Source organism: Triturus cristatus, chromosome 2_2 (genome assembly GCF_964204655.1).
Source record: "Triturus cristatus chromosome 2_2, aTriCri1.1, whole genome shotgun sequence".
In the NCBI taxonomy this organism is placed as follows: domain Eukaryota; kingdom Metazoa; phylum Chordata; class Amphibia; order Caudata; family Salamandridae; genus Triturus; species Triturus cristatus.
The window spans coordinates 246058230-246084571 of record NC_140582.1 but is presented as its reverse complement, the minus strand read 5'-3'; positions in this window follow the sequence as shown (position 1 = coordinate 246084571).

Genomic DNA, 26342 nt, shown 5'->3' with positions numbered 1-26342 from the left:
GAAATAAAAGTGTTTGTATTATGTCTTCGGCTATATTATTGATGATATATATATATATATATATATATATATATATATATATATATATATATATATCCTTGAAAAACGGAGTTCCAACTGTGCTCTCAGGTCAAGGAAAAAGACACCACACCATCCAAGTTGCTTCAAGGGGGTTTATTGCTTCATAAACCCAACGTGACGCGTTTCACCCTCAACGGGCTTGCTCACACACCGTTATGCTACCGGACCATCGTATACATACTAAATTTGTATAGGCATCAACATTGAAAGAGGACTTTTGCACCCGTAGGCGCCATAATACAACAGTAAAACGACTCGTCTGTTGTGTCCAAACATGCTTTTTGCTTGTATGCAAATGGACACTCGTGGACTGTGTCAAGACGTGCTTTATGATTAATACATGGACACTCAAATCCTGGGAAAATTAACTCGTTTGTAGATGGAAAAGACTGTATCTCGCTCCTAGTGAGAACAGATGTCGTCCACTACAATAATGCGGTGCCGTGAGATGAGGCTGAAGGGCGCTTAATTGCTCTTTGTGTAGTACAGTGTCATAAATCGCTCCCAGTGAGCTTAGTTCTAGGGCGTTGAACTACAATAATGCGGTGCCGTGAGATGAGGCTGAAGGGCGCTTAATTGCTCTTTGTGTAGTACAGTGTCATAAATCGCTCCCAGTGAGCTTAGTTCTAGGGCGTTGAATGAGCACTGGTATAGCCTAAGGGGCATCACAGGGACTATCTTTGCGCAATATGGTAGATTTTATGGTAGATTTACGCATTTGTTCTCTTTGTATACATCTAATCACGCATAATGGTATCGTACGTTAAATGGGAGCAAGTATGTGTGTGCCCTCTATCTGTATTACTCATTACTGGTGCACCCTATTCCCCGTTTGCTTCCAAGCATGTTGGTTGAGACAATTAACTATGTTGATCTACAAACCACATGTATGTTGAAGTGTTGGCTTTGACCCTGGTGTCTTAGGTCTAACTGGTGTTAAAAGCAACAGCCTGTCATGCCTGCCCTTATGATTGCCTTGCATTGTTTCTATAAAGTCCAGAAAAATAATGACATAAACATTCAATTATTATGTGACACGCTGGTCCAATGGTGCATCCTTAACCCAACTACCAAAAAATTCAAAAGTGTCCCGATAATCAAACCTTATCTCTATAGGAGCGAGATTCAGTCTTTTCCATCTACAAATGAGTCAATTTTCCATAGTATTGGAGTGTCTATGTTTAAATTACAAAGCATGTCTTGACACAGTCCACGAGTGTCCATTTGCAAACAAGCAAAGAGTATGTTTGGACTCAATACACGAGTTGTGTTACTATTATATAATGGCGCCTACAAAATACTGTCATTTGTGCAAATATTTACTGTTCCAATATGGCGCTGAATAACCCTTGCAAAAGTCCTCTTTCAATGTTGATGCCTATACAAATTTAGTATGTATACGATGGTCCGGTAGCATAACGGTGTGTGAGCAAGCCCGTTGAGGGTGAAACGCGTCACGTTGGGTTTATGAAGCAATAAACCCCCTTGAAGCAACTTGGATGGTGTGGTGTCTTTTTCCTTGACCTGAGAGCACAGTTGGAACTCTGTTTTTCAAGGATTTAAATTACCGGATTACTCCACCGGCGCTGTGCCACCCCTCGGAGGGCTACGTTTTCCGACAGGAGTGCATCTTCACAGAATATATATATATATATATATCTCCAAATTCCAAAAACAAAATAAAATAAAGTACGCTCTCAGGAAAGCAGGCAAAGAAACCACGTATAGAGGTCTAAGTATTTAATTTACACTAATATATATATATATATATATATATATATATATATATATATATATATATATATATATATATATATATATATATATATATATATATATATATATATATATATATTTAGAATATGTGATGCCATCTATAACGTCATTGATAACAACATCGATGTAATGTATGGTGCCATTGGATGATAATGTCATTGCTCATGACATTTGTGAACGTATTTGGGACATAATACATGAGCAGGTCATGGGGAGTTACAGATGCATAGCTCATAATAACTGATCATTTCACTTGTTGTACCCTATGTCCTCATTCTCCATTAGACATAGACTTTTGCTTTGTCCAGAAGGCATTGGGCCCAAGGTGTGGCCAAATGATATACTGCTGTACACCTCTCCTGGCTCCAGAGTATTCAGTACACCTCCTTTGGACATTCCCAAATGGCACTGGGTGCAGTCCTCGGCTAAAGGTCAAACATGTAGCATAGAACAGCTCTGCACAGATTTAGGGGGATGAACCTATATGCATGCTGGTGTGCTCTTGGTGTAGGAAGTGGTTTTAGGTCTTGACCCAAACATTGTGCCCAGAGACTCGTAGTCCATTGAACATGGACATTGGCTGTATCTAGTTGGCTATCTGAGTAGGCATATTTTCTGGACATTGCCCACTCATCCCATGATCCTGCTGGACAAAGACGTTGGATATGCCAAGTAGTTTTTCCTGCCGGCTGATCTTTGGCCTAGCCCCATCATAGATTCCAACCTGCAATGTCTTGTTCTCAGGACACAGGACATTGTTTTAGGGCAGGGATACTAATAGTACAGCCTGGGGGCCATTTGGGGTCCACCTGACCTTTAAACATGGACTCCTTATAGACAGGTTAATTTATGTGACAAAGCTCATTGCCTCTGCTACAGTTTAGGTTTCATGAAGATCCATAAGGAAAGAGGTCAAAATCAGTGTTTTCTATTTGAGGTTCCATAAGAATTTTCATCACTACTAGAAAAATATGCCCAATGGATTTACAACATACCTGGCAAGAAAATATATATGTCCAATGAATAGATCTTTATTGTGCTTTGGATTAACCTGTAGGTATATTGATGTTTACTCCCTGCATCCTTCATGGACTTAGATTCACAAAGGATCAGATGATAATACATTACAAAATTAACAAATCCTGTTGGACTAGTGAACCTAGTAAAATTATACCTGCCTTAAGTGGGTGTCCAATGCAGAATTGGCAAAAAACGTATTTAAAAATTTTTTCGCGCTTAGAATTCTTGGTGCTATACCCTTAAAACTTATGTTTTTGGCTCTTCCCAGTCACAGGCCCTTGCCCCATCCACACAAGTGAGGTATCATTTTACTCTGGAGACTCAGAGGAACGCTGTGGGGTAGGACATTTATGCCGGCACGGTGATTCCACATATAAATATATTGAAAGTGTTTTTTTAAGCTAAATGTAAGGTTTGCAGGGGGTTCTGGGTAGGAAAACGTTGAAGCCATACCTCGCTGGACTTCCCCGGGTGTCTAGTTTTCAGAAATTTGTGGGTTTGGTAGTTTCCCAAGATGGCTACTGAGCCCATGGGCAAAACCCCTGGTGATCCCCCTTGCAAAACCAGGTTGTTTTCTGATTGGTAATTTTGATGTCTCCTCAATACGTTTTGGGCCCTTGCCTCTCGTGAGTACTTGACCCACCCACGCGAGTGAAGTACCATTTTTATCAGGAGATCTGGGGGAATGCTGGGTGGTAGGAAATTTGTGGATCCATGCAGATTCCAGAACTGTCCCAAGCAGAAATTTGAGAAAAATTTGATTTTTTCAGCTAAATTTGAGGTTTGCAGGGGATTCTGGTTAGGAAAACGTTGGGGGGGTCCATGCAAGCCATACCTCACTGGACTCCCCAGGGTGTCTACTTTTCAGAAATGTGTGGGTTTGGTAGGTTTCCCAGGATGGCCGCCGAGCACCGGGCCAAAAACTCAGGTGACACCCTTGCAAAACCAGGATGTTTTGTGGTAGGTAGTTTTAATGTCTCCTCAATACGTTTTGGGCCCTTGCCTGTCGAGGGTAGTTGACCCACCCACCCGAGTGAGGTACCATTTTTATCAAGAGACCTGAGGGAATGCTGGGTGGTAGGAAATTTGTGAATCCAAGCAGATTCCAGAACTTTCCATCGCAGAAATGTGAGGAAAATGTATTTCTTTTTACAAAGTTTGAGGTTTGCAAAGGATTCTGGGTAACAGAACCTGGTAAGAGCCAGACAAGTCACCCCATCCTGGATTCCCCTGGGTGTCTAGTTCTAAAAATGTATTGGTTTCTTAGGTTTCGCTAGGCTTCGGCAGAGCTAGGTTTCAAAATCTATCTATGTGGTGTGTCCACGTTGCGTTTTGGGCCCTTTCCTGTCATGAGCACTAGGCCTGCCTCACAAGTGAGGTACCATTTTCCTAGGAAGACTTTGGGCAATGCGGGGTGGGTGGAATTTTGTGGATCCACGCAGATTCCAGAACTTTCCACCACAGAAATGTGAGGAAAATATGTTTTTTCTTTACAAAGATTGAGGTTTGCAAGAGATTCTGGGTAACAGAACCTGGTGAGACCCAGAGATGTCACCCCATCCTGTATTCCCCTGGGTGTCTAGTTAAAAAAAAAATATAGGTTTGCTAGGTTTCCCTAGGCGCCTACAGAGTTAGGGTTCAAAATCTACAGCTAGGCACTTTGCGAAAAAAGGGTCAGTTTCCACTGTAAAAATGTGGTGTGCACGTTGCATTTCAGGCCATTTCCTGTTTCAGGCACTAGGCCTACCCACACAAGTGAGGTAACATTTTTATCAGAAGACTTTGCGGAATGCTGGGTGGGTGGAATTTTGTGGCTCCACACAGATTCCAGAACTTTCCATCACAGAAATGAGAGGGAAATGTGTTTTTATTTTTACAAACTTTGAGGTTTGCAAGGGATTCTGGGTACCTGAACCTGGTGAGAGCCAGAAAAGTCACTGCATCCTAGATTCCCCTGGGTGTCTAGTTTTCAAAAATGTATAGGTATGCTAGGTTTCCCTAGGTGCCAGTAGGGCTACGGTTCAAAATCTACAGCTAGGAACTTTGCAAAAAAAGGGTCAGTTTTCACTGTAAACATGTGGTGTGTCTAATTTGCGTTTTGTGCTGTTCCTGTCATGGGCACTAGGCCTACCCACACAAGTGAGGTACCATTTTTATTGAAAGACTTTGGGGAATGCGCGGTGGGTGTAATTTTGAGGATCCACGCAGATCCTAGAACATTCCATCACAGAAATGTGAAGAAAATGTGTTTTTTCAAAAATAAGTTTGAGGTTTGCTAGGGATTTTGGGTAACATGTCCTGGTGAGAGGCACACAAGGTACCTCATCCTAGATTCCCCTTGGTGTCTAGTTTTAAAAAATGTACAGGTTTGCTAGGTTTCCCTATGTGCCGGCTGCGCTAATGTCCAAAATCCACAGGTAGGCACATTGCTAAATACAAGTCTGTGCCTAGTGGGCTTTCTGCCGCCCTGGGAGGGGAATCGGGGGTGGGGTGGTTTGGCCTGATATGCCCCCAAGTGGGGTAGAAAGACTGTGGCTATTTGTTTGGGGTGGGGGTTTTGGTATGCCCATTCTGGGCAGCCCCCACTCCATGCATAAAAAAAGCCAGCGTAATCGCTGGCGCCTAGAGGGCTCTCTGATGCCCCCTGGGGGCAGATCAGGGGCTACTGCCCCCATCTGTCTCCTGAGGGGGCAGAAAGACAGTGGCATTTTGGGGGGATTGTGGGGGCATTGGCATGCTCATTCTGGGCAGCCCACATACCGAACTTTGGAAAAGAAAAATCCTAGTGGGTTTTCTGCCCCCCCGGGGGGACAGATAAGGGGCTATTGCCTCATCTGCCTCCCAGGGGGCAGAAAGACTGCACCATTTTTTTTGGGTGGGGGCACTGGCATCCCTACGTATAAAAAAACCCAAAAAATGCCTGGTGCCTAGTGGGAGTTCTGCTCCCCCGGGGGCAGGTCAGGGGCTATTGCCCACATCTGCCTCCTGGGGTGGGGCAGAAAGTTTTTTGCCTTTTTTGCAGGGGTAGGGTGGGGGAATTGGGATGCCCATTCTGGCCAGCCCCCTCCCCTAGCCTATAAAAAATGAACCCCTGGTGTCTAGGGTGCTTTTTACCCCACCCGGGGGGGGGCAGATGGGGGCTACTGCCCCAATCTGCTCTCGGGGGGGGGCAGAAAGACTGTCTCTGGCAAAAATCTATTGGGGGAGCAAAGGCCCTTGCCCAAGGGGCTGCTCCCCCCACCATGGTGCTAGTGGGTGGATCCCTGCTCGGTGATCGCCCTCCTGGGGTGATACCCAAGCAGGGATCCACTAGGCAAGGGTACCATAGGAAAGGGGAGATTCTCCCCTTTCCAACAATACCTCTCCCATGTGTTTCTATGCTTGGGGGGCTAAGATAGCCCCACAATCACTGAAACAGTGAAACTGAAACTAAGTTTCAGTTTCGTTTTCATTGTGATGACGACAGCATGTCATTGCAATGAAAACCTCTAACAAGCCTCGTGAGGTTGGGGAAGCTCTTCCCACCTCCCAAGGCAAAAAAACCCAGAAATCCCTCTGCTGTCTGCAGCAGAGAGATTTTCGTTGCCTGTACTCATGACGGAATGGTTCCGTCATGAGCACAGGAGAACTGGTGTTCATGACAGAACCATTCTGTCATGAGCATCCAAAGGGTTAATGGTGTAGTTTGTCTCAATCTGTAATTGTTTACCATCCTACCACAAAGGACAGGGTCTGTGCCAATACACCTCAAGATTCAAGACAATCATCCCTGTTCATCTAGCAGAGTTAGCATGAGACAGCACTGCCCATGAGTAAATATATTTCATCTTGTGAGTCCTGAGCATGTGTAGTGCATCTGTTAGACGTATTAGATTTTGTTCCTTTCACCAAGTATGGTAAACGTTCCAAATTTTGTGCAACCAAATCTATATCTGAAGATGTGAAAGGCTTGAGGTTGTGCAGAAATGCTAAGAGAGACAAAAATGCTGATCTTGTTTGAAAATTGAGGGGCGTATTTACAAAAAAATGTCGGAGCGCAGAGCCACGCCAAAATCAGCAGCACCACGCTCTGACATTTTTAAAACACAGCGAAGCACCATATTCACAAGAATACTGCGCACCCCTGTTTTCCCCTAGCTCTGGTGCAAAAAAGCTGGCTAGCACTAGCGCAGGCACCCTGCCACCATGTGGCTAGGGTGCCTGCGCTTCACGTGAGATTGTTTATGTGCAGAAAAGAACACCTTCCTGCACATAAACAATCATTCATGGCTATTTGCTCTTTCTATGTGTGCTTCAGAATCCAGCACATATGGAAAGAGGAAAAAATTAGGAGAAATTAATGATTTCTCCTCGTATCGACATTCTAACGCCTGGTAATCCATGGCATTAGAATGGTGCTATTTTTCAACCTCAGCCTTGCTAATCTGGGGCAGAATCAAAAAGCAATGGGTGTTGCGATGGAGCACACACAGCAACACCCGTTGCACACCCCTTCTTCCACAGAGGATTGCGGTAGAAAAGGGTATATTTACAAGGTGGCGTTAAGCCCCGTTAAGTGTCATAGCGCCATATTGTAAATATAGGAAATGGTGCTCCATCACCATAGTGTCAAAAAAAGTGACGCTCCGGTGGCGATTGGGGCTTGTAAATATGCCCCTTTGTGTTTTCAGTGGGAAATATAAAACAAATAAAAATTTACATTTATCAATATCCAGTAATTGTGGGTCCTAATAAATTCGTCATCGGTACATCTTTAGGCAGCTTCTTATTTGATTTGCTTGTGTTTGTGATTTTAGAGATCAAATGTTATAGTTGATTCAGTTCCCAGAGTATCTATATTAGGCATCCACACTGTCTCGTTGTTCTCTAAGCCTGATTTAGAACTATTTTTCCTAAACACAGGAAACATATTTCACTTTGTTTAACTGCTAGTATTTTTCCTAGTATCATCGAGATGTCAATTTAACGGACATATGCTTGTTTGGGTGTTAATGAGTCTGGAGAGAGGCGATCCTCCATTTTCTTTTATTCATCCTTCATTCATTTTTCTTTTTAAGTAAGACGATACAGAATCCCAGATTAACAAACATTTTGCACTTGGTTTGCATTGCAAAAGGATGCAAACCTGAGCAAAATTTTATTTGCTTTCTAGCTCAGCTTTAGGCTACTCTGCTTCAAGCGAACATTTCTTAGGTTGTACATGCATTCCCATGCAACCACCCATTGTTTTTGTCACAAAAACCTATCTGCTATCAACAGTAAACAGGGTTTTGCATCACAAAATAAAGCCACATTGAAACGGGTGCTAAAAAGAAGAAATTATTTTATTTCTTCTAAGCTTCCAGCATAAAATCCATGCTGGACTCATACAGACATTTTGTACTATGGCGCATATTTAGTTTTGCCATGGCATCTTACCAAGCAGAGGCATTTGAAAAACATTTGACTAATGATCAGGACAACATGATCGGCATTTAAATCTGCAACAGTGACAGGCGGAAAAAAACATGCATGGATTTGAACATGTATGCAAAGTACAATTTGCCAATTTTTATTGATGTGGAGAACAGAGGAGTTATGGGTACCGATCCCTTATTAGCCATATATTGTAGAGCAGGTATATTTTTTGCAGTACTTGTCCTCGACAGGGGGAAACCCCTAACCCCCTAATCATACAAGAGTCCCAAAGAGAGTTGTCTGCCATAATTTGGTCCCTCTATGTGCCTGGTGATACCAATAGAATCTGTTGCGTTAAGACCCTCTGCACGTGCTGCTTGCTCTCACCCGTATTTTTCTCTTGTGTTGTGTGTCTATGGATAATATGTTATTGTGTTTCAATCTTATTTTATATTCCTGATTTGTCCCTCTTATGGTTACATGTCCCTGTTCAATGGTGTGTGGCACTTTGCACTGGCCCTACGTGTCAATGTGTTATGTGTATATGTACAGCCCTGAGGAAGCCCCAGGCCGGATGGCCATTTAAAAGGGGTGAAACACGTGCTGGCTGTTTGTCACAAGCTCGCATATCTAAATCATAATTTTCAAATGAGTTATAGCACTTTCATATAAAGATTTTTCACCATGAAACCAGCGTATTGGACATTTTCCTGAATAAAAACGACTACCATGACTTGTCCAGACAATTTGTGTTGATAGCTGCAAGTGAAAATCACTCTTGGTATTTGATCCAGAACACGTAGGTGCTCATTTCTTGTTAGATAGAATAGGGTGAGGTACTAACCACATATGGTAAATCCTGTTACCTTGAAGTAAAGTATTTACCATTTGTGTGAAATATCCCCAATGTGAGCTCTCAACTAGCAAATGAGCATAACATGTGGAAACTGTATTTAATACACGAAGGAGCATATTTAACAATCCCCTATTGCCACAGGAACATCACTTTTTGTGATTTTCTTGTGGCAATAATCCCATCGCTTTATTTACAAGGCGGCATTAAGCCACTTAACATGGCTTAACGCTGCCTCATAAAAAAGGCCACCTTTGACGCTATATTTATTGTGAAAGGGGTGGGCAATGGGTGCTGCGGTGAGTGTTCCGCTGCGACGCCCATTGGACGGCGTTCCACCGCAGCACACATGGAATTTTCAAATTGGCATTCTGGTTTGTTTATGTGCAGGAAGGAACACCTTCCGGTATGTAAACAATCACTGCCCCAACGCAGACACCCTTGCACTATGATGCAAGGGTGCCGGCGTTGGCACTAGGCAGCTAGATTTAGCGCCAGCACCAGGGGAAAAACAGGGGTGTGACACATTCTTGTGAATACTGTGCATCTGTGTGTTTTCAAACTTCGCCATTCTGTTGTAAATATGTCCCTTAATTCTTCTCCATGTTTGCCTTTTTACTAGCCTTTTTCCCCGCTAAATTTCAGCAGGTTTGGCCTGTCAGAAACTATCAGGGGAAACCTGCCAAAGTGTGAAAATGATCACACAATTTGTAATTCCGATTCCCCAGCAAGCAAGCATGTTTACAGGGATCGGAATTTAGACCTGAGCATCTAATGAGGGCCTTTGTCTATTTACTTGTCGATTCAGGATGTGTTTGCATATCAAAATGCTGTGAAGAAGCTCATTAATTTGCTGAAAAAATATCCTTGTCAGACAACCATGTGCTGCAGAAAAAAATCTCCAAAATATGTTCTCCTGTTTTGCTGTGTTTAGATGCCTGGTTCAATTTCTCAGCTTGTGATGGATGTACAGACTGATTATCAGGTACTTCAAGACCTAGCTCGGCAGGGGACATGGCACTTCAGTTTAGTTTGTTTATCAGTATTATGTGGCTGTATTTTAAATTAGCTATATTTCCTTTGTCTAAGAATGAGTCACTCTCATTCAGTTTATAAAAATTGCAGAATTATTCACGAAAGCTGTATTTTTCGCATGGCTGGTGAATGAAGGGGTTTCAGAGTCAGTGGGCCTGATGCCGGGTGAGGTGGTAAATTCCAATTATTGCGTAAACTTGTGTTTGCGCACAGGTATACATTTCTAAATTCATAGTAAACAACGCGCGCTTGAACTTCTCCCCTGATAAAATACAGCAGGTCAGACCTGTCGAATTTAACAGAGGAAAACATGATCCAACGTATTAAAAATGCCGTCCAGTAATCACTGACTGCAGAGACAGCACAGCATTTTTCAGCAAAAAACTCAGAATAGGAGGTGTAAGAAAATGGAACTTCTTGTCAGGGTAAAGCCTGAAAGTCACCATATTTCGTTCTCTTTTTTTTTTAGAGTTTTATATAGCGCGTACTAGACCTGAGGATATCAGGTATCAGAGCGCTTTACATGAGCACCAGTTTCGTTACAGACGGACAGATTCATTTTTGTTAGGCACATGGGAGATTAAGTGATTTGCCCAGAATCACAGGATGTTGAGCGTCATTGCCGAGACTCAAACCTGGTTCCCTAGCTTCGAGGTCGACCGCTCTAGCCATTTATTTATGCATTTTTATAAAGCGTGGACTTTACCCAAAGGTGTCAGAGCGCTGTACAATAGAACCAGTTACGTTACATGAGAGAAATGTTACAAAATAGAACGTACAAAAATAGCAGGACACAGAATCAAACACAGCAGGCAAGAGGAACACAATATCAAACACAGCAAGCAAGGAATGTACAAAAAAAAAATATATATAACAAATTTACAATGACTAACGAACTTCCTGGCGGGGTCTGAGAATGAAGGAATTAGTTCTGAAAGTGTCTTTGGAATAGAAGAGATTTGAGGTCCGCTTTGAAGATCCGGATGGAGGTGGTGGCACGGAGCACAGGAGGAAGCGAGTTCCAGATTCTCACCGCATTACCTGAGAACGATTGGGCCATTAATTTTTCCCTTTTGAAGGAGGGGGGCTCAAGCAGGAACTTTTCTGCATTCCGAGAAGGTCCCAAGCCTCCGGACAATTTCAGTTTATTCGCCAGAGAGAGAGGGGAGGAAGAGTGCGAGGCTTTGTGGGTGATGCAAGCCGTTTTGTAAATAGCTCTAGCCTCGATGGGAAGCCATCGGAGAGAAGACAGGATAGGAGTGATGTGGTCACTTCGTTTGGACCCTGAAATGAAGCGAGCTGCTGAATGGAGGACGGATTTAAGGGGGGAGAGGTGAGATTTGGGAAGGCCAGTCAGAAGAGAATTACAATAATCCTGTCTAGCGAGAACTAGTGATTGGACCAAGGTTTTTAGGTCTTTCTCCGGGAAGAACCGACGAATCCCCCACAGAAGGCGCAGCTGATAACGTGCGTTCTTGGCAATGGAGTTGATGTGTGAGATTAGGTTGAGTCTTTTGTCAAGTAGGACACCTTGGGATGTAGCGCAGTCGACAATGATGGGTTTACTGTTGAGTAAATTCAGCTGATCCATCCAGGATTGAACAGGAGGCGGGGAGATAGGAGGAGGAATTCAGTTAACCATGAGGCTACATTTTCTCCCCATATTAATGAGAGCTCAACCCCCTGGTAGTTCTGGCACTGAGCAGACAGTCTTTACTTAGGGCAATGTGTAAAGCATTTATGCAGCACTAAAACTGTAAAGTCAAACCACCAAGCAAAAAAAACCTCAAGATATAATATGAAGTAATAAACCAAATGACACCAAAATGACAAAAATCCAATAGGGTAACTGGAGATATGCATTTATTTTGATTGTAAGTATAAATGGTGACAAAAAGAACTAAGATCCTATGATGGTCTACGGAAGGTGTAGGCTTGGACTTAGGTGTGATTTGAGGCCAATCACTATGGAGCCTGATTCATATACACTGAGTGGATTAGTTCTGGTGAAAGGCTGGAAGTTAAAAAGTTTGAAATATAGAAAGTCACTTTGTCACTTTTTGGAAGTCCGCACAAGCTATGAAATTTCTTTTAAGTCCAGATCCAGCCACTGACTCCACGGCTGTGGTTAGTGTTCCAGCTACATCCTGTGTGGGGAGGTTTTTTTTTTCCAAAAACTGTCAAAGTCCCATTATATAGGCATGTTTTAGATCTTGGCAGATGTGTTACTCTGTCACAACAGTTATGGATATCCCGTCCACCGAAATATAAATCCCATTGGATATAATGGGATTTATATTTCAGCGGATGCGAAATCCGTCACCTTTGCGATGGAGAAACCCTTCCGCCCAGATCTAAAACATGCCTATATAATGGGACTTTGTCACTTTTTGAAAAAAAAACCCTCCCCACACAGGATGTAGCTGGAACTCTAACCGCAGCTGTGGAGTCAGTGGCTGGACCTGGCCAGTTGATCCCACTATCGCTTCAGAGATAAAAGTTTCTAAGTTCCAGTGCAGAATGTGTCTCAGTCATTTTTCTTGAGGTGCAAGTGGGATGTAGCCAAAATCCAGTCCAAAACTATCGAGCTGCCGGTGACATACTTTTCCAGCAGGTCCCACTGAAGGTGATGCACCCTGAAGGAAAAGTTTTCAAACGTTTCCAAATTGTCTCTTGGTGTCCAAGCAACCACGGGGGTACACTTATAAAGGCTCCAGGACCTCAGAGGAAGGGAATTAGGGATTCTGAGGGTATTAGACAGCAATAAATGGCAAAGTCAAGTCCAGGTCCAATTGCCCAGCTGGACACTGCAGGAAAAAGCCTCTTGAAGCATGTTGTTTCTCCATAGCTACACATGAGGTCAGCCAAATTGACCCTTTGAGGCCATTTCTTTGTCCTGTGTGCAAAAGGATGCAGGTACAGAATTTCAGGGCTCATTTCAGGTTACAGACAGCAGGTCCAGACCTCTCCAGAGCTCCGCAGGTCCAGAATACCTTGGAGTACCACATTTATGGTTGGCCCTAGCTAGTGGGTACCGTGACTCCTGGCAACTTCTTAACCAATAAGGTAAGCATTCCCAGGCCCTGGTCAACCTAGCTTTTTTAACAGTTTCTGTTTGCCTTGCTGAGAACAGCCCCAAAATGCAATGTATCAGGGCAATTTCAAGATGACTAATGTCTTAATCGACACTAAACCTGGAATTTGAGAGCTGGGGGTGTGTAGGGGAGTGTACTATAGAAATTACTGGTGTCCTCCAACATCTAACATTAAAATCCAGTTTGAAGCAAGTCATGGACCTACAACAAAAAATTAGATGGACGTATGGCAAGTCAAAGCAGGGTCCGTAGGCAAGCAGGCAGAGGATACACAAGAATTGTGCACAGGTGATTCAGTCAAGATTTTGGGGACTTGTTCATGTAGAAACAAGATAATATTAATTTTCTTTGTGTTCTACTTTTAAATACCTTACACCCTATCATGTGGTTTATTAATATTTGAAAGGGAGCTGTCATAAACAACCTGCCTAAATCCCAGATGATCCCAATGGGGCACCAACACTAGTTCCTGGTTCCTCCAGAGACTTGCCCTCGGTTTACAAAGGAGACACTGCTCAGTTGGCAAATCCCAGGTATAAGGGGGTTGGAATGCAGAGAGCATGTAGAATCAAAGATGCTGTGGCTCGTCTACTCAACAGCAGGCATTCACATCAGTCTAATGAATGGTACCGGCAGATAAGGTACTTTGAAACAAATAAAAAATAAGGCTTTAGTCTAGTATTAACTCTCTTAAGGTACTACCTCACAAAAGCTTTTCAAATCTCAACCAACCTTTAGTTTTGTTGTTGTTTTGTTTTCCTTTAGATTGTCCGTAGAGGCTCCTTTATCAACATTTTCAAAACTGTAGTGAGTATGATTTCAGCATCAAACCCACAAGCAAATTTGGATGGGGTTAGCTTTACCCAAGTCCTCTCTGCAGAGCCCTGCCAATACCTTTGTTTGCAGCACGATGTTACGACTGAGCTCAGTGAGTAGTAAAATCAAGTGGTATATTTTCAAGAATTGCTACTTACCTGTTTTTTGTGTTAGGCAGCAGCAATTTTCTTAACACTGTCTATCACCAAAAACTATCGCCCTGTTAGCGACGTATGTACAATAAGTTGCTACATGGCGATAGTATCAGCTGGCCGAGGCAAAAACTGCCACACCTCTTGTGGAGAGGTGTGGCTCACTGGTTAGAGGCGGCAGACCCGTAAGCAGAGGACGGCCCGGGACCAGGGTTCGATTCCTGACACGGCAGGGTCGTGGACCAGGGTCAGCGGGCTCGATAATTCTCGCCTCGGTGCCTACTCCAGTCAGGGACCACACTCGGCAACTCTGGGCATTAGCTTGCCTCATCTTCACAACGGCCCCCCCAGACCGCCGGGGATGCCTGGTCGCACCTTAGAGATACCCATTAGGGACCATCTCTCAGGGTGAGCCAGGACGGGTTCCCCAGCGGTCGAAGCACGGAGATACTCCTCCGGGAGTCGATTCTAGCGCTATAGAAACCCACAATTAAATTAAATGAAATTAAATCACTAGCATTAAGGCAATAACAAATTTGATGTTAGTGAGAGAAAAGTGGCGAAAGGCCAATTAGCGGCAACAAACTCATGTTAGTCAGCCCAACATCACTTTTCAGCGTCTAGGGGCAAAAACAGCCTTTAAATCCACCTCCCAAAAAACAAAAAACAATGGAATGCAGAAGGGAGCAGCCAGGGCCAAGTTCAGCACAGAGCAACAACTTCCCCAAACCTCCCAACAGCCAGGATGACCAGCCAGAGTCCCAGGGGAAGTGGAAATGCAGATTCAAGGCCTTATTTACGAAAAGAGGCGCATCTCTGGGGAAAACCAGTGATTCAGCACTTTTTATAGCACCCTTATTGCGACACCATAGCAGCCGAAGCCTAGAAGCGTGGATGGTCTCTGGGGCCCAGAGGCCTCGCTGGGCCTGCATTTGAGACCCGCAGTAGGAGATGGCGGTGCTGTGGAGTTGTTGCAGCCTGACGGTGGAGGCTGGCCGCATCCGGCCCAAGCTTATGGGCTGTGGCGGCAGACATCGAGGCGTTGACAGTCACCCTTTCCTGGTGGCGAAGTCTGGCAGGTCACATGGAGACATCTTGCAGAACTGTGTGAGAGCACTGCCTGGTGTCCCTTGGAGCTGTGATCGGTAGAGGTGCTTTTGCACACCGACATAGGGAGGTCTGCATTGCATAACATGCTACTACTACACCTGGGTGCACGGAGGAGATTGTCAATGATGGGCTGCACATCTCTGCATCACAGGCCAGAGGATGTGGTGCTGCCCGGATGCTGTGGAGGGTGAGGCCTCTGAGCTAGGCTGAACTTGTGTTGCAGGAGCACTGCAACTTCACGGCTAAGGGTGCCCTGTTGCATCGGGAGGTTCCCAAGCTGACTTGGTGGCGACTGCTGTACCCAGGCCTGTAAAATTCCACTTGGCTGAGGCTCCTGCTGGCTGAGTCACAGATTTGATGAGAGTGTGGCAGATTGAGCCCCAGTGTCAATGTCCAGGTGAGATGAAGGTGGGATGCGGAGCGGAGGAGGAGTCCGGAGGGTAATGTCGGGCCCAGGCCTAGCGCCTATGGGTGGTGCACACTGTGTCATGAGCAATCACTGTGCTGCGCCTAACCTACATCACCGAGTGCACTGCACAAGACTGGTGAGAGACTCCACTAACTGGCTCTAGTCACTGATATCGACCATTGGTGGTGGCGGTTCAGTTCAGTCCCAGTTGTTTGGGCCACAGCTTGATCTGACGTCACTTACTGGGGCACTGGGGAACACTGAATCTAGTCGCTACTGTTAGATCAGAGGAGGCGACAGGGTGGTGCTGCCTTTCCTCACCCCCTGGTAGTGAGCAATTGGGTGTAAGGAAGATTTCCATTGGTGCGGCCTGAAGTAAGATTCTTGGCTAGCATACATATTATTGGAAGGGAGGGGCCATGTTGGCCACACTGCACTGCACCGAATGTCATACATAGGTGCCTGGGTGTCTGGCTCAAGAATGGCGCACCTGCAGAAGAGGATGTGGAGGTCCACTCCCAGCGTAACAATGTCAGGGTGTTGGACCTTCCTGAGGGAGCAGAAGGGGCTGATGCAGTGGCATAAACTGATACTTGGTTGATCTACTGGTGCATTCTCCCCATTCTTTGTTGTGTAGCAGGCCCATCCAGTGATGGTGAACTGCACGCTGCTGGGGACAGATCCTAGATCCTCTGTTTTCCGCCTCCTACAGGGATCGTTACACTGTCCTGGGGGAGGTACACAAACTGGGGGAGGTGAAAGTGGATAACGAGACAGTTATCTTCTTCCCTGACTACTCCACAGGGGTGCAGGGGCAGCAGGACTCATCTCTAGTGGTTAAGTGATGCCTCCGAGAGTTGGGCATCAAAGACTCCCTCCTCCACCCGTAAAGCTGTGAGCGATCTCAGATGTTGACACACAAATCATTGACAACGCTGAACAGGTCTGGACCTGGCTGCAATCCACTGGTCGCCAGGTGCTGCAGGGTCTGCGCAACAAGCTGTCGTTCATGGAGCCAGTCATACTGGGAGGCATAGGAGGAACATGCATACCCACCACAACTACAACCCACCCCCAATCTGCAGCAGGTTATACAAGAGAGACGGAAGGACCTGCATGCGGCACCGACGATGTGCAATCACACTCAGAGGCAGGATCCCGACACTTCCCCTGAACGCTCCTTCAGCGACGTGGCTTCACTGCGACATGGTCATCCGGTGCAGAGTCCGTGCAGCCCCTGGATGTGACTCCTCAGATGGCAGATCTATTTTAATCTTGACTGGTTGTGCATCTCTCCTTCTTCCAGAGATACGGTCAGCTCCAATTAGTCACTGGATTTCTGTGGTTCCTGGTCTCCAGCCCCCTGTTGCTGAAGTTCCGGTGTACCGCAGTCAGCACTTAGTGGGGATCAGGTCCAGTTGTCACACAAAGGGAATGGAGCAGTTGTTCAGGTGAGCGATGCATGTCATGGTTAGTGGTCTCCTTGGTGCTCCTAGCTGCAATGGCAGGAGGTCCCTGGTGTTGTTGACCTTGCCAAGGATGAATTGCAGGAGTTCTTCTATTATACAAAGGCCTCATTTAGAAGGCCCTAGCATCACTCAATGCAATGCTGTAACATCACTTGTTTGACGTTCTGGTGGCGCAATGTGCCACAGCATGTTTACAAGGCCATGTAAAGCCACTTAACGTGGCTTTTCATGGCCTTGTACATGTGTGCCCCTTTCACGAATTAAACAGTGTGAAAGGGGCGTACAATGGGTGTTGCTGTGGGCGTTCCCATGCTAAACCAATGGAATTTAAAGCATTCCCAGGTTTACAAGAAACTGTAAACCTTCGGAACACAACACAATCTAACACCGCCTCAAGGGTGGCGTTTGGTGAGGCGCTACGCAGATAAATGTTCTCACTTTTCCTCTATTTTTCACTTTTTCTATGTGTGCTGGATTCTTCAGCACAAAGAGAAAGAGGAAATACCCTAGATTGATAGGTCCCATGCCGGGAGGTGTCCCTTCATGCTCAACATCAATGAGCTATGCAACACAGTCAAGTCACCCTTGCACCATTGCGCAAGGGTGCCTGCATTGGCGCATGGCAGCCATTGTGCGTCAACGTAGGGGAAGAAGACAGGGGGGCTTTAATGCTGCCGGTGCATCATTTCCTTGACGTACTTGCAGCGTGACGTTTGCACCATGGTGAGCTGTATTTACAAAGTGATGCAACTAGTCAAATGCATGACATTGTGAAGCCCAGTGCCACATTATAACTGCATCATATATGTTGTATGCATAGTGGGCATTCCTATGCAACAGAGCCTCATAGGAGTGGCGCAGTGCAATATATCAGATTACCCTGCAACAATTCTAGGATGCCACTGTGTCAAAACCTTTCGCTTGCCTCATGGCAGGTGTAGGGGTGACGCAGTGCCATATGTATTGGCCTGACCCATGCATTGTTGGAGTTGCGTCATGCTTGTGACACAACTGCAGCAATGCGTGACTTTAGCGCCAACAGATACGTCAGGATTTCAGACGTATATGTCATTGACTGCGACATGGAGCACTGTACAGTAAAAATGGCGCATCCATGGTGTTGCAAGAACGGCCCAGTGAAAAGTGTTGCAAAGCTGTTTTATCACAGCGACGCAACACTTTTCATGAATAAGGCCCAGGAATGCACCCTATCTTATTAATAGGGCACATACCTGAACTTTTGTTTCAGTGCAGGGCAGCACAGCAATATTCTTTGCAGTGCTGTCCAGCACCCAAACATCTTATATGTGGACCCAAGTATTTGCACCAGTTTTAAGCCCAGATATTTTTTGGTCTTAATAAACTGCCTCTAATTGAAATGATCATCAGTTTTTTTTGGTTTGCAACATACAAGGAATTCCTTGTAAATATCGCTTTGTGTGTTTAGCGTCAGTTTTTTCATGGGAACGACTACCTTGGATCTAATTTTCAGCAATTCCCGTCTACGCTGAACTAAATTGCCACTAACTGGATTTAGCAGCAACTTGTAAATACGGTGATAAAAAAACCCGCCATAATGTCAAAAAAATGATGCTACGGCGGCGATAAGTTCTTCTAAATATGCATCCAAGTCTGTTAATGTGTCTCTCCTTTTCTTCTTTTTCTTTATTCCATCCAGGTGCGAGACTAATGCAGGACATTCATTGCAGTGAGGTCGAATCAGGAGGATCAAGGCACCTGGCATGAGAGAGTACTGAAACCCGGGAAACAGGTAAGTGGCAGGCGAAGAGGTTAAGCGAGGGAGGAGGAGTGTGGACGGCCTTTAAATAAGACTGCTTTAGAATGTTCATAAAGGTCACATTCTAATTGTTTGTAACAAGGAAATGTTCGGATAATTAACTTGTTGAGGCTGCCTACTAGAAGGTGTTTTAGAATGTTCAAAAAGGTTGCATTTCAATTGCTTATAGCAAGGAACAGGTGCAGATGATTAATTTGATGAGGCTGTCTTCTCGAAGGTGTTTTAGAATGTTCACAAAGGACAGATTATAATTGCTTAGAGCAAGGAACAGCTTTAGGGGATTAATTTGATGAGGGCTATCTTCCGGAAGGTTCACGTTGAGGTCATCTATGATGTTTGCTTTATGCTTATTCTGGTACATTTTCTTGATGTTTTCATGAACCCTGACCTTGCATATGCATGGTAAAACGTTTGTAAAAGCTACTAAGCTATTACAAACAAATCAGGGAACACCAGCTGCAGCTAGCTATTACCAACAGCATGTAAAATGGTTAAAAGTCAGGGTACAAGATGATTTTTCATTCATGAGTGTTGGGAGGAATGAAATGAGTCATGCCGGTATATTGTAATAGTCAAGAGAGGTGAGCTGTGGTGGAAATTCTGACAGTCAGGAAGTCTCTGCTTGTCAAAAAGTTATTTTGACACGGTCACGTTGTTTTACAATGCATCAGTCAGGCCATGGTGATAGTAGTGAAACCTTGTGTATAGGCACACTGCATTGATGGCCCAATAGCTGCTGGTGTCCACAGTTGGCATTTAACTTCCAGGCCCTGTTTGTATTTTCTACACCATACGAGGCTTTACGGGCAAGATAAATGTGTCAATAAGGAATAAGGCAATTTAAACATGTTTAAATGGGAAGTGCAGCCACTTTACTCCTGTTCATTAGAGGTAAAGTGCACAGAGTTCTGAAGGCCAGTAAAAAAGAACCAAAAAGATGTGAAGAATCTGGGGTGACCATGCATTAAAAGCAGATTTCCTACTGGAGTCATTTACTACATCAAGTAAATATCACTCCTTGTGGTATTGGTGCAATATTGTTATTAAAAGAGTATGATAGCTACCTTTACGTTCACCAACCCACTTGGGATAAATGCCTGTGACGGACAGAAAACAATAATTAACACTTATAACGGATGTTTGTGTGGTGTGGATGCATTGAAATACATGGGTGTAGATTCTGTAGCAGGGGATCTCATTCCATCTAGACCCTAAGATGGGATGAATGAAAACATTTTCAGTAGTTTTTTTCAGTAACTTTTCAGAAGTTTTCTCTTATCAATGCTGATTTTACACCATCATGGTTTTTTCATGCAGCAATTTATGCTGCTCCTATTTTTGATTCACTTGCATGAAATAATTAGTCTTGTTGTTTTACACCTACCAGGAAGGTAGGCAATTTCAATTTACTTGAATTAGGTTATCAATATGTACACTAATAAGTGAAACACTAATTCTGGAACATAACACAGTAGATAGGAAAGTAGCCGATTAATTTAGGCAAAACAAACTAAGGGATGAAGTGGGATGCTATTAGGGTAGGCGAGCCTGAAGTTTCTTACTGCCATGTATGTCATGATGTTGTATGAAGATGACTGAGGAGTGAATACCACTTATGAAACAAGTTCCAAAATCAACAGGCCATGGATCTGGTTCAGATGATGGTTTGCCATGAAGAGATGAGTGAGGGTGCATTTGAGGCTAAGGGGTAGTTGTTTGAGGAGTGTCTCATAATTAATAATGATGGAATTGGAATTAAAATATGATTGTTGACCAGAAGCTAATCAAGATTGCATATTAGAACTACCAGAATCATGCTTAATTTTAGAAAAGAGTTGAAGACATAGGGCCACATGCATCAAGGAAACAAACAGTCGCAACGGGCAGATTCGCAGAATCTGCCCCTTTGCGACTGGTATTTTTTGCATTTGGGATGCATCATCCCAAATGCAAAAATCGCAATTTAAGGAATCGCAAAATTTGCGATTACTTAAATTGCGATTGTATTTAAGGAATCACATATTGAGATTCCTTAAATGCAATTCATAAACCTGTGACAATAGGTCATTGTAACAACCGCGTTGTGATTCCCTGCGGGTAAAAAGACTGCGGGATAACAAAATACATTCCAGGGAAATAGGCGCTATCTTAAAACTGTGCCTTTCTGTATACTGAGGGGTTAGTAGTGGACCCTGAGGTGTCAGGCAAAAGCAGGCAACTGCCCAAGGAAAGCAAGGGATGTCACCCTAGAGTATTGTTGTTTTAAACCTGAGGCAATGGGTGGGGCAGTGCCCGCCTGAGTGACCAATCAGGTAGGTCCTCTGGGGTCAGACCCCAGGGCAGAGGGGCAGGAAGTCACGTATGATAGGGATTTGTTTTTAATCTGTCAAAGTGGGACAGGCTGCAGAGGGTCTGCTTTAAGGGACTCATGTCTAATGCACTTTAGGTGCCCTGGGGAGCATCTCTGGAGTCCTTTAAGGTGGCTTAGATGTGAGTGTGGCCCTCAGCAAGGGACAGAAGGCTGTTCCACCCGCAGCAGCACAGCCTCCTAGCCAGGTGGGGCGTATCTTAAGGGAAGGACCCATGTGGATCAAACTGAGTTGATTTCGTTATTTCTGTACAGACAGTCGCCCGAGCTGCTTGTGGGGCAGACTGCAGAGCACTTTGCCTGACAAACTTCTGAAGGGTTCACAGTAGGTGTACTGAGTATAGTGCAGATGTCCTATGATGGAAGGCAACAGAGTGTGCATACACGGACACATATCAAATTCCAAGGAAGGGATCTTTAGATGGTCTTCAGGTAGGCTGCTGGGAGGCTGAGGAATGGCCTAAAGAGAGTGGGTGTGGGTAAAGCTGACCTGAAACCCATGGGCACTAAGGGACAGATATAATTCCTGTGAAAGGTAGGGTTTGAAGCTCCCGGAAGAGTGAGTTTGAGAGTTCCTAAGGTAGGGTACATAGGCTCTGTTCTCACAATGGACAACAAAACTAGCGTTCTGGGTTCCCAAGGTGGTTTTCGCAGGGTGCTACCTAGGAGAAGTGCACGTCAGGGTTGTCTGATGAGGTGACCTGAGCCCTCCAGACACCACTGCTGTGGTGGTGAGTCATGGGCTGGATTATTTTGTCTCAGCTGGGACCCAGGCCAAGAGCTCAAGTGCGCTTCTCCACAAGGGGGGATACCATGCTACTAAGTGTTGTTAGTGGGCTTTCTTTCTTTAGGGAAGAAAGTTGTGCGGAAAGGGTGGTGGCAGCTTTAGGCTCCGGCATGCATGCTTTGGATGAGGGTCAAAGGAGTCTACAACTCCATGATGTGAAAACCCAGATGAGAGCGGGTACTGGGTTGCGTAATCTCCAGAGAAAGTCAGTGACTCAGGAATAGGTACACAGAACCTTTGACATAATGAGTGTGTTGGGGGTAGTGTTGCATGAGCCAGGGCAAGGGTTGGCCTAGTTCTGCTCAGTACATGTAGGTATTTAGTGCCTTAGATGCATGCAACCTAGAACCAAGAGGTTTCATAGTGCAGTCTGAGGTCATGGTATGATGAGGGAGGGTGAACCATCATTTACAACATGGTCATTACATTACTACACATTACCTTTATCATGTATCCATTACAATGCTTATGCCTTTACCCCACTTGCCTTTACCACTAACCTTTTTACCATGAAATTCAGAATATGCCTTTACCAGTGAAAATTTAAGTATTTTGCAGGTAAGCGACCATGTGTTTATATAAGACCACCCTGGTGTGACGTGGTCTTTAGGTCATAGAATTTTAAACAGTGCATTGAAAACAAAGTGCAACACTTCATTTTTTACAGCGTCAGTGTTGTTGTAGATATCATTCTCCATTGAAAACCAGCACTACAGTCATTCCTTTATTTTAGCAGCCTCAATGCGCTAAAGAATAGTTATACTGCTGCTTTAATAAGACTGCTGTTATATAAACAAATGTCCTGCTGAACCAAAAGGTGCTGATAGACAGTGAATGGGAATATTCTCATTGCCTTTCACCTCCCTTGCCCAGTTCTACTGTAAATCATGGTTAGGAAAGTCTGGTACCTTGTATTCCAGTTAGTGGAGGAAGTTCCCATTAATTATCTCCAAAGACAGCATTCTCTGCAAGTAGGAGCTTCAGACCCTCTCAGGGCAGCCTCAGCATTGCGGACCACACTTGCTGAATACACAAACTCACTTCTCTTTCAAAATAAGACACCTTATGTCTTAAAATTGCATCAACAGTGCAGCATCTTGGAGTGAGCACCCCATAATATCATGTGGTGAATCAACTGACAAAAAACTTTTTCCCTGTTTGTGGTGGTCCCAAGATGGTGAGACAAACACCAGCAAAAGTAAAGGAGTGTGGGAGAGTTGGGGAGGGTGACAGCTCCCCCAAAGGAGGCATACAAGCATTTTGAAAGGTACTGACACTAGGACTGGAGGGTCTACAGGTAGGTTAACCTTCTAAACTAGCTTATAGTTTCAAGCACTCCCTAGGCTGGAGCATGTGCTCTACATCTGGATTGCAGTGCCCTCTAAGGGTGCAGTTCATGATTGCGAGCTCTGTGGCTAAAGATTGTTAAAGGAGACACAGAGACTTGGTGGATGTTGGAAGAAGCTTTACTTAAAGGTGGTTGTCATAAGGATTTGAACAATGCTTTATGAGAAATGTTTTCCATGACAGTTTAGCAATGCTTTCTTTCAAAGTATTATTCACCATGAGTGTGAGCAATGCATTATTCAAAGATGTCAATGGCAATGCTCTATTGAAAGGGTTGTTAATGCTGACAGTAATTCCTATTCTTGAGAAGCTGCACTGTTCTATTATTTATGATGCGAACACCTTATTGCAATGCCTGATTACTCATTATGAGAGCAGAGGGGATGTCATGCTTCATTACTTATAATGCAGGAATGTCAAGCTTTATTACAGATAATGTAGGCACATGATTGCAGTGCTTGACTTGTCTTAATAGATGCAGCGGGATCATGGTTACAGAAGTCAGTGATGGAATGAAGTATTATCAAAACATGTGAGTCCAATCTTGAAACAGGCAACATTGAACTATTGAAAAATTCACACCCCCATATGTGGTTATGTACTGTGTCATACATGGAGTGGATGCACTGTTAATTTTGGGGTCATGAACCTCTAGGGGTCAAATGTCATGTTGCCAAAGGTATTTTCACCAGCCCTATACATTTTTTTAATTACTGTGAAGTATTGTGTAGTGTGTATGTAATACATTCCCTTTTACATTTTTAAAGGAAAAGCACAGACTGGAGATTATTTATTGAGTAATATTATAGTGTACCAGCAAATGGTGATTACTTGCCCACACCACCTCCTTTGAGAGAGTGGGGTGCAGCAATGCGGTGTTTGGTTCCCAGTGGAACATGAATGTGGACCTATTACCTATGCGGACCACACAACTAATGACCTGTTTTCACAGAAAGAGTGCTAGATAGATAGATAGATAGATAGATAGATAGATAGATAGATAGATAGATAGATAGATAGATAGATAGACAGACAGACAGACAGACAGACAGACAGACAGACAGACAGACAGACAGACAGACAGACAGACAGATAGATAGATAGATAGATAGATAGATAGATAGATAGATAGATAGATAGATAGATAGATAGATAGATAGATAGATAGATAGATAGATAGATAGATAGATAGATAGATAGATAGATAGATAGATAGATAGATAGATAGATAGATAGATAGATAGATAGATAGACAGACAGACAGAGAGACAAACAGAGACAGACAGACAGACAGACAGACAGACAGACAGACAGACAGACAGATAGATAGATAGATAGATAGATAGATAGATAGATAGATAGATAGATAGATAGATAGATAGATAGATAGATAGATAGATAGATAGATAGATAGACAGTGAGAGAGAGAGAGAGAGAGAGAGAGAGAGAGAGAGAGAGAGAGAGAGAGAGAGAGAAAGAGCAAACTTTGTTTTGCCTTTGGTGAACTATTCACTTAAAATTTAATATGTTGGAGAAAGTGAAGAGAAAATGCCTTTGCCAGTTTAAAAGAACACAATCACTTTTTAGTATCTAACGTAAGCATTGGAAGTTACAAGGCATTTGAGCATGAACATTTCCAATTAGACACCAAGGCTAAACCTCGTAAGCTTCATAGTGAGAGTCCCCGACCTTAACCAGTAGGCCCTACGTGACTCTTTACTGTCTGGCCTTAAAGCATAACTATGATATTCAAATCAAACATTTTGATACATTGACATTTTGAAATCCTTGAGTTGAGAAAGCATTGTATTGAGAATCTCGCTCGCTCTGTCCTCCATCTCAGAATGAGAGAGAGAGAGCTAGATAGATGGTGGAATTAAGCGATTGTTGAATGATATACTTAAAATAGGATATTTTTGAAAAAAGTTAAAAGAAAATTGTATTTGCCAATTAAAAAGAATGGGGTAAATTATCAGTATACAACTCAAACATTTAGGGAGATATTCTCAAGAACGTGTGATAACGACCGCAAAAGTAGCTTACCGTAACTCTTCACATCACAGTCACCGTGTTAACGTGGTATTCACAACACGGCGGTACCATGCGATAGACCCACCACAACGCAACAAATGAACGCATTAAAATCAACGCAACACCGCAAAAATGCGAAACACCAACGCCAAAAAAGCGTCAATGACGATGCACTACAAAAGTTGGAAAAAAGCAAATTCAAAAGCCAGACAACAGCGAAGCACAATGGAAAAGAAGGGCAAGGAGAAGAGTAGGAAGAAAAGGTTCAGTCCACAGAAAAACAGGATCCTGATAAAGGAGGTGATAGAACACCATCAACTACTGTTCATCACCTCCACTGTGTCACTGGCAACTGAAAATGGAATATGGCAGACCATCATGGACAAGGTGAATGCAGTCGGAGTGCTGAAGAGGACAATGGAAGAGATCAAGAGGCGCTGGAATGATGTCAAGCGCAAAACCAAGCAGAAACTCATAAACAACCGGAAGGCAGCAATACAGACTGGAGGTGGGAGCCCAGCGCCACAGGAGGAGCTGGACGAGATGGAGGAAATGGTGTCCACAGTCATCAGTGGGGAGACGGTGGCAGGAGTCGGGGGCCCAGACACTGTTAAACATGACCGGACACAATGGCAACAGGGTGAGTAACGACCAGGGACTGGGGGGACTGGGGGAGATGGGCATAATGGCACACATGCACAAGTAAGCATAGCACAGCTGCGGAAAAACCATGCCCCAGACGCCCGACTTCCACCAAGAGACCAATGCATCCAAGCATGCAACATCTCAGCACTGTAT